Genomic DNA, 8,430 nt, shown 5'->3' on the forward strand with positions numbered 1-8,430 from the left:
ACATTTTGTATGATGATGATGCAGAAAAAGTAGAATTGGGCTGAAAGATCTATCACTTTATCACCTCTTCAGGTTGTAAATCGTGTTTTTAAAAAGTAACTAAGTAACTAAGTAATTAATTACTTTTGAAAATAAGTAATCAGTAGAGTAACAGGATTACTTTTTGGGGGAAGTAATCAGTAATTAGTTACTAATTACTTTTTTCAAGTAACTTGACCAACACTGCCAACAAAGACACAGAAGAAGACAGCATTCAAACAGGAAGGCCTGCGAGAGCTCTGAAGGTCACAGAGAGCCTGAGTGAAGCTTTTCTCACAGATGGTGTCACGTCGGTGGAGCGACACAAACAGCAGGAAAACAAAGAGAAGCTGACAGAAGATCAAGAAGATCAATAACACAGAGATAACAGAGATAACAGAGCAGCGACACATGAATGTTTGCAGTCAGCAGCTCAGCTCCACCCTGAGTGACAGAGAGAGAGAAAGACTGAGCGGAGCTCACTCGCCCATCTGCGCTTGTCATTAGCAGAGTTCATTATCAGGAGCAAAAACTGTTTCCTGTTTGTCATGCTGAACCAACGCAGCCAAATAACACAGAAGCCTCCCCTCAGTCGGAGCTGCTAACTCACTTTCTAAAGTTCAAAGTTCAAACTCTGACTTTCAACAGCTGCACTCGGCTGCTGGGTCACATGACCTGATGCAACATCAGCTCTACCAACAGAGCAGAGCTGTGAGGAGGAAGTCCTGAGACCTCGCAGCTGAATACCAGCTCTGTGATTCTGTCAGCAGGTCAGCCCTCACTACCTGTGAGCAGCTTGTTTTACACAAAGCCTGCAAATATTTCACTAAATATGGAGAACATGATCCAAACAGCAGATATTTCCACCGAGTAGAAATGTTTTCACAGTCTGACCCCGCCCACCCCACCATGACCTCATCAATTCAAATCCAAACATTTCCCGGAGTGGTCTGTAAATATGCTTCAAGTCTTTTCTCACTGTACGTGTGTGTGTGTTCATGTGAAACTTTGATTTTGCTGTTTCTGTGTAGTCTGAAAGCATTTGTGGTGATGAACGTGTGTTTGAACAGACAGGTGAGCTGCAGCGTTTACAGCCAGCCTGCACTCAGAGACAGGAATCAGCTGCTCACTGCGATCACGCAGACTTCTTCTCACAGTGAAAACCTTTATGAACAGTCAGAGAGTTAGCACTCATCCCAGACCTGCTGCAGGAAGACAGCTGCTACCATCGGTCATATTTAAAGTCAGTTTGCATTTAATGTGAGGAACGAGATGAGTGAGGCTCAGACACGACGAAACGTCAGCCTGAGACAGGAAGCAGCAGAAGATAAGAAGAGATCAGATCAGGCATCAGGCTGTGAAATCAGAGCTGCAGGTGAGTTCACGGTGCTCTGAAACTTCCCAGCAAACTCCGGTCGGTCTGAGGTCGGCTGTTTAATCAGAGGAGATTCCTTCATGTCAGTCGACCGTTTCACAAACATCCTCTACAACTAAGCAGCAGCAGGCCGAGCTTCTGTTTCCCACATTCACCCTGTAATATCACACACTGTGCAGCAGCATCAGCACTGCATCTCCACTGAGACACAGAGGCGTGAAACATCAAGCAAACACCAGACATACATCAACATCCCAAGAACGTCCTGACAATATCCCAACAACATCCCAACTACGTCCCAACGACATCCAAACAACTTCGCAACAACATGCAGACATGGATCTGTGCCTGGAATTTAGATACTCTGCCCTGAAATGCAGGAAGTCTCACAGTGACTGAGTCTGAAATCCTTCATGGAGCTTTAAAAAGACGTCCGAGTTTGATGGTGAGGATTAACTGATGATTTTAGATGTCGTGTTCAGTTTTGATTGTGTGAAGGAAACCTCCACCAGTGCTGAGGAACATCTACAGGTGGAGGAGCAACACCTGCTGACCCGAGCTGCTGGCAGCTCCCTGCCTGAAGAGGCTTCAGCGTCTTTACTGGATTTTCTCTCAGATTTGATTTTGTTCTTGTTTAAACTCTGCTCGAGGTTCAGACAGACGCAGGCTCCACTCTGATCTGATAACCTTTTGTTATTGACACTCTGATATTCATTAACATTAAAAACCTGCAGCATGAGGTCTGAAAAGTTTGAGCGGTCCTTACAGTCGCATCAAGCTGGCTTCATTCTGTAGGACTCAGTGCTGTAGTGACACCACAGCAGTAACACAGCAGTGTAAAGTATAAAAGTCTGTGACTATGATGAAGTATTTCTTACATCAGAGGGTAAAATGATTATTACTGCAGGATTAATGTGGAGCTGCTTGGTTTCATCATCAGTCTGTGGCTGAGGGGTCGTTCACCTGCTCATCGTCTTCATAACCGACCGCTTTGTATAAATTCAGAGATCATAGCCCACCACACTAACTGCACTTTGATTCATCTTAAAACACTGTGCACAGAGATATCACAGAGGTCAGAGGTCACCACACTGATGATACAGACAGAAGAAAGCAGAGACTCAACAACACAAGGAGTGAAAATAAGATGAGATAATAACTGAGGTCAACTTTAGTGCCAAACATGAAGAAAAGCTAAAGATGAAAGTGAATGAGGGACGAGGTGATCGTTCAGAGGATGGTTTCAAACTCTGACGCAGCTCCTCTGAACTGATTTAGTTTACAAAGTAAAAACATTAAAATTATCAAAGAGAAAAACATCAAAGCGCCACATCTGCACAGAGTTTAACATCTGGCCTGAAACATGTTTGCAAACCTCAAACTAATCGCTCTGATTAATCGGCTGATCATTAAACTGTTGTTTGATTCTGTGACGCGTGCAGCAGGAGAGAGAGCAGAGAAGGAGAAGCAGCTCTTCAGCTGCTCTTTATCTCTGATGGACGTCTCAGTATTAAACACTAATAAACTGATCTGGGCTCAGTGTTTGTTTAACCAGCAGGAGCCTGGTGCAGCGCTGACCCCGCCCACCCCAGAGTCTGGGTGCGTTTGATTAAAACACAGGAGAAAGTCACATTTGAGTCTGAAGAACCACAGAGAGAAGAAGGAGAAGCAGTGAACTCACAGCTCTGATGTTCCTCTGATGGTTCTCCTCCTCTGATGGTTCTCCTCCTTTGATGGTTCTCCTCCTCTGATGGTTCTCCTCTGCGACTCCTGGAAAACAAAACAGACTGAGGAGCTTGTGTTCCTCTGCAGCAGCTTCACCTGAATAATCCGCTCATTCAGCACTGGGACTCCTCCTCTTCCTCCGGGCGGTCACTGCTCTGTGCTGCTGTGGGTGGGGGTCTCTGTGGGTTCAGGCTGTGGAGCTCAGGCTTCTGATTTGTGTCAGTGTGGCGCCATCTGCAGGTCAGTCTCGGTGCTGCACTCTGTAGCATGTGTGGGAGGAGTCCTGCTCCTCAGCCGCCACCCCCTCTGACATCATCCTGGAGTTCGTCATACAGACGTGTCTGAACATGAGAACTCCTCTCAGGTTCTTTACAAACCTCCAAAGAACCGAAGCAACAGGTTAAACAGAGTGTTTGTATCAGCTGTCTGTGCTTCATCAGAGGAACTTCATCATCCTCAGACTTGTTCACATAATGATGTGATGAGAGCACAGTTTGATTGGTTATCCACAGATTTAGGAATCATCCATCCATCTTCTTCCGCTTACCCAGGGCCGGGTCGCGGGGGCAGCAGCCTCAGCAGAGAAACCCAGACTTTCTCCCCAGCCACCTCCTCCAGCTTGTCCATGAGACCACCAAGGTGTTCCCAGGCCAGCCGAGAGATACAATCTTTCCAGCGTGTCCTGGGTCTGCCCCGGGGCCTCCTCCCCTGATTTAGGAATCATTTAAACTTTGTATGAAACAACACACAGAAAGGAGCATGAAAGGAGCACTTTTTAATTAGAGTTCAGCATCAAGTCTCAGTCCCCAAATCACGGCTGAAACTGAGGAGACCGAGCGTTCTCTATCGTGGCTCCTGAGCTTTGCAATAATCTTCCTCTTCACATTAGGCGATCGACATCAGTGCTGGTTTTTAAATCCAGATTGAAAACACATTTTTATTCACTGGCTTTGACTCAGTGGTTGACTGACTTGTATTTTATTGTTTTCGCTATGTTTATTATTTTATTGTATCTATTATATTTCTGTTGTTCAGCACTTTGGTCGGCCTTGTGTGTTTTTAAAGTGCTATATAAATCAACGATGATGAAGTCAGTTACACTGTTGGGACACTTTTTGTGGATACGTTTATTTCCCATCATTCAGCAGAGGCAGCAGGGCTGTAGTAATATTATTAAGGTGGAACCTCTCCCTCACCGTGGCTGACTGTATAAAAGAGAATAATGGGCGTTATGTTATTGTCAAAGGAAGTTTGACATCAGAGTTTGTGATAATGAATGTTTACCCACCAGAGCATCCCTCTGATTTTCTGATTCACATGTAAAATCAACTTCTTGTTCCTTTTTCCTTCATCTAAAGAGTGCAGCGGTGTTTTTAACCCAGTGCAGTTTATTATCGTTGTGTACTCCGAGGTATTTATAGTCCACATCGACCCCCTCGATTGAAACAGGGGTCACAGGTTTCCTGGTCCTCCTTAAGTACGTTGAGCTGTAAATAATTCTCTCGCACCACGTGACAAAGGAGTTAACCACAGCCCGCTACTCTGACTCATCACCCTCACCGATCCACCCAACCACCGCAGAGTCATCAGAAAACTTCTGAAGATGCCAGGTCTGTAATCCTGGGGCCAATGGGATGTGGCGTCTTTGGTACAGGAACGAGGCATGATGTCTTCCACAGCAATGGGACCCTCTGTAGACTCACACTCAACATGAACAGTTTATGAAAGACTCCACAAAGCTGGGGGAGCAGGCCTCGAGGACACGGGACTCACACTGTCTGGTCCAGCAGACTTGTGGAGTCTCCTCATCTGTCTCTGAACCTGGTCATGAGTGAAAGTGAGAGGGGGGGGAGGGGTGTCAGGACTTTTACAGGAGGCTATGATGCAGTGTGGAGACAGTGGGTGGCTGTGGACTGCAGGCTGACCACAGGTAATGCTGTGGGGGGAGCAACATTCACTGCAGTGTCCAGTCTGTTGTAAAACACATTCAACACGTTAGCTCTGTCCTCACCACCCCCAGCTCCTCTGCTGTTGGATGGTCTTCGTGCCATTCCACACCTCTGTTATGTTGTTCTGCTGGAGTTTAAACTCCAACCTTCTGTCACGGTTGCCGATAGCCAACTGCGGGGATGTGAGGAAAAGGAGGACCCAGGCGTGGAGCTCTGAATGTAAGCAGTGCGTTTATTTACAGTGCAGTAAATGACCAGTACATAATAAATCCCCGGAGCTCCCTAGACTCCTGTGTCGTGTCTCACTCAAACGTCTGTGCTCGTGCTCTCCGCTCCCGTGTTACCGCACATGCCATGCATTCTGCTCCACGCTCTTCCTGCAAGGAAACAACAGAGGCAGCCGTCAAACACAACTCCTGCGGGCAGACACGACACTAGTCTAGTCTAGTCTAGTCTAACTTGGAGTGTGGCAGGGACTTCAGGTGTGGCCAGTCCTCCAGCAGGGCCACACCCATCAGGCCTGAAGGTGCTACAGAAAGCAGCTGTACATACACACACATACCTGCCTACATACAAATGTGGACACAGAACAGTAGCACAGTATCACATATAGCACATATACTTCATAACTGCTCAGGGTCCTGGGTCGCTCAGACCCAGGACCCTGACACCTTCTCCTGTAACTGTCCTTATCCTCTCTGAACTCCGCCTTTATTAACACCTGAACTGTTCTCACCTCCTCTCTGTCGCCCCTCCTCTCATCATTGAGGAGAACCTCCTATTGTTTATGAGACATAGGCTGTGTCCCAATGACTGTATAAAAGATGGACGACGCGACCCCGCTTCCTCCCATTGTGCAAGAATGAAGACAAAATATCCCGCTTGTGGAGGCTGCCATCTTGCAAATTTGGAGCCAGAGTCTGCGCAGTAGTGACTTGAGGTGGAGCGACTGTGTAACGCGCCTGCCCACATACCCGCTGGATGTGACCGCAAACACGCCCCCCTACACTTTTTACGTAGCCCAGCTGCTCGAGTTTTTTTGCTGGTTTACCGACGACTTGTTTAATTAAGGTAAATACAACCACGTCACTGTTATAAAAAAGACACACAGCTTATCATCTTATAGTTCTAAAATCACTCTGTTGTTAATTCGTTTGCTAGATTAGCCGCTAGCATGCGCACTGTGTTGGAGGCTAGTTGCTAGCTAGTTAGCGATGCTACACACCTGTTACTCTAATAGTCTGTGTTATTGAAGGATTCAGGACTCCTTATGTTATTTTTTATCCATTTTTAGACAGCGATGAGATCAGCTGCACACTCTACAGAGGCCCAGAGTTACTGTTAATATCAAAAATATAATGCTGTCCTTTGAGATTTTAACATAAGACTGAGTGTAATGGATCTAAAACTGTTTAAATCTGCAGAGCCCTCTACAGCCTGGGAACATGGAGACTTTAAAAACAGCAGCAGAACTTTTCAGTAGTGTAGTCTAATTTGTTCTTTTCATTTAATAATAGAGTCCATATTGATCCCTCAAAATTGAAATAAAGCTGATTCTTCTGTCCTCACACACTCAGGATCTGAAGTTCTTCTCTTGCATTTTTTCAGTGGATTAAAGTACACTACAGTACTTTAATCCATAGTTCCTGATTAATGAGGAGTTACTGAAGTACATGCTTTTAAAAAAGATGTTGCTCTCTTTACAGATGTGGCAAGAGACTGAAAACATGTTGTTGTTTGCACATATTTAATATTCAGCTCTGCACAGGAGCTGAAGCTGTTATGTGACGGCTGTGTGCAGACAGGAATAGGACCCAAGGTGCAGACTCCAGAGACAAACGTAAACTGAAACAGCTTTAATGCTGAACTCAAACATAACATAACTGGAAAAATCAAAATAAACTAACACCAGCGGACTGACAGAACACACAGCTAGGTAAACGGTAGATCACGACACAGACACAGAGAAACACAGGGCTTAAATACACAGAGGGAGCAATCAGGGAATGGGTAACAGGAGGGAAACACAGCTGGGGCAAATCAGGCCTAACGAGACAAGGGGAAGCGAAACCAGATACATAACATCAGACATGGACTTTCAAAATAAAACAGGAAACATGACACAGACTGAACTAAAGACACAGACTCACACGCACTGCAACAGAGGGAACAGAGACGTGGGACCAGGGCAGACACTGACTGGACACGGGGATATAGGAACTAAGGATACACAGAGACGCGAACTAGACAAGGGGATACAGCTGACAGGGGAGACAGAGCAACTAGAGAAGACAGAGACATAAACCATAAGACAGAACTCAAAGAAACCAAAGACTAGAAATTATAAATAATAAACTCAAAAACCCTGGGTCAACGACCCAGGCCTCCTAACAGAAGCAGGGTGCAGCCTGTTGCTTTTACAGTATAATACTTGTAATAAAAGTACAGTAACAGTAATTAGTGACTGAGTAGCCTGGGGCGTTTCTCTTGATTTCTTTAGTAAATTTCTTTGGTAAATTCATTCACCTGCACGGGTTAGCTAAACAAACCCTGACAGCCGAGTGCTCATTTTAGCTAGGACGGTAGTTACGGATTAGCTTACAAACACATTTAACTTACCGAAACAGTGCAGCAGGGCCTCGGGTCCTTCTGTCGGGTAGTCCAGTTTACTGAAGAACACCTCAGGCTGTCAGGTTAAAACACTCGGTCGTGTTTTCGTAGCGTAAACGCTGGCCCTCCTGTCAGAGCCTACGCTCTATCTGTCTGCTATTCCCAAACAGAGATACGCAAGTTTCTCCATGACTGCAGCTGCCAGTCAAAGCTACGATAGCGTTACACCCCAATTTAACATCACCGCGGTAGGAATTAGAATCAAACTTATGGGAAAGGAGACCCCTTGAACATCAATCAGCGTGATGAGAACTATTGAAAACAAAAGACAGAATCTTTGGAAAAAATTTATCTGAGGAGAATTAATTTATTTTAGTCTGACCCCAGTCCCATCCGCTAACATGGAGGAGGCGGGGTTTATGACCTATACTGCAGCCAGACACCAGGGGGCGATAGAGACGTTTTGACTTCGCGTCCTCCATGTTTTCTACAGTCGATGCTGTGTCCCAAAACGTCGGCTGCATCCTCCGGAGTTTGCATTTGAAGGAGTCGACGAAGGCTGTCCCAATTCGTCGACTCCTTCAAATGCGGCCTACAAATGCGTCCTTCATTTCCCCGAATTTGAAGGATGGGTCGGGTGTGTCCTTGTCGATATTTTTCCCCCCGCGCCTCAGAGCAAAAGAGAAAAGGGATTCAAATTTTATATTTCTCAGTATCTGTAAACAGCGGTCCCTCGTTTATCATCTCAAACCA

General features: G+C 45.8%; 1 protein-coding gene across 1 annotated transcript in view; it reads right to left on the reverse strand.

Moving 5' to 3' along the window:
- Positions 1-3,230, reverse strand: part of mylka (myosin, light chain kinase a) — a 42,207-nt gene extending 38,977 nt beyond the window's left edge. The window contains exon 1 of the mRNA XM_026144124.2: positions 3,075-3,230. The gene's annotated coding sequence lies outside the window, so the exon portion shown is untranslated. The remainder of the gene's footprint in view (positions 1-3,074) is intronic.
- Positions 3,231-8,430: the final 5,200 nt, after the last annotated feature.

Source organism: Astatotilapia calliptera, chromosome 16 (assembly GCF_964374335.1).
Source record: "Astatotilapia calliptera chromosome 16, fAstCal68.1, whole genome shotgun sequence".
NCBI lineage: Eukaryota > Metazoa > Chordata > Actinopteri > Cichliformes > Cichlidae > Astatotilapia > Astatotilapia calliptera.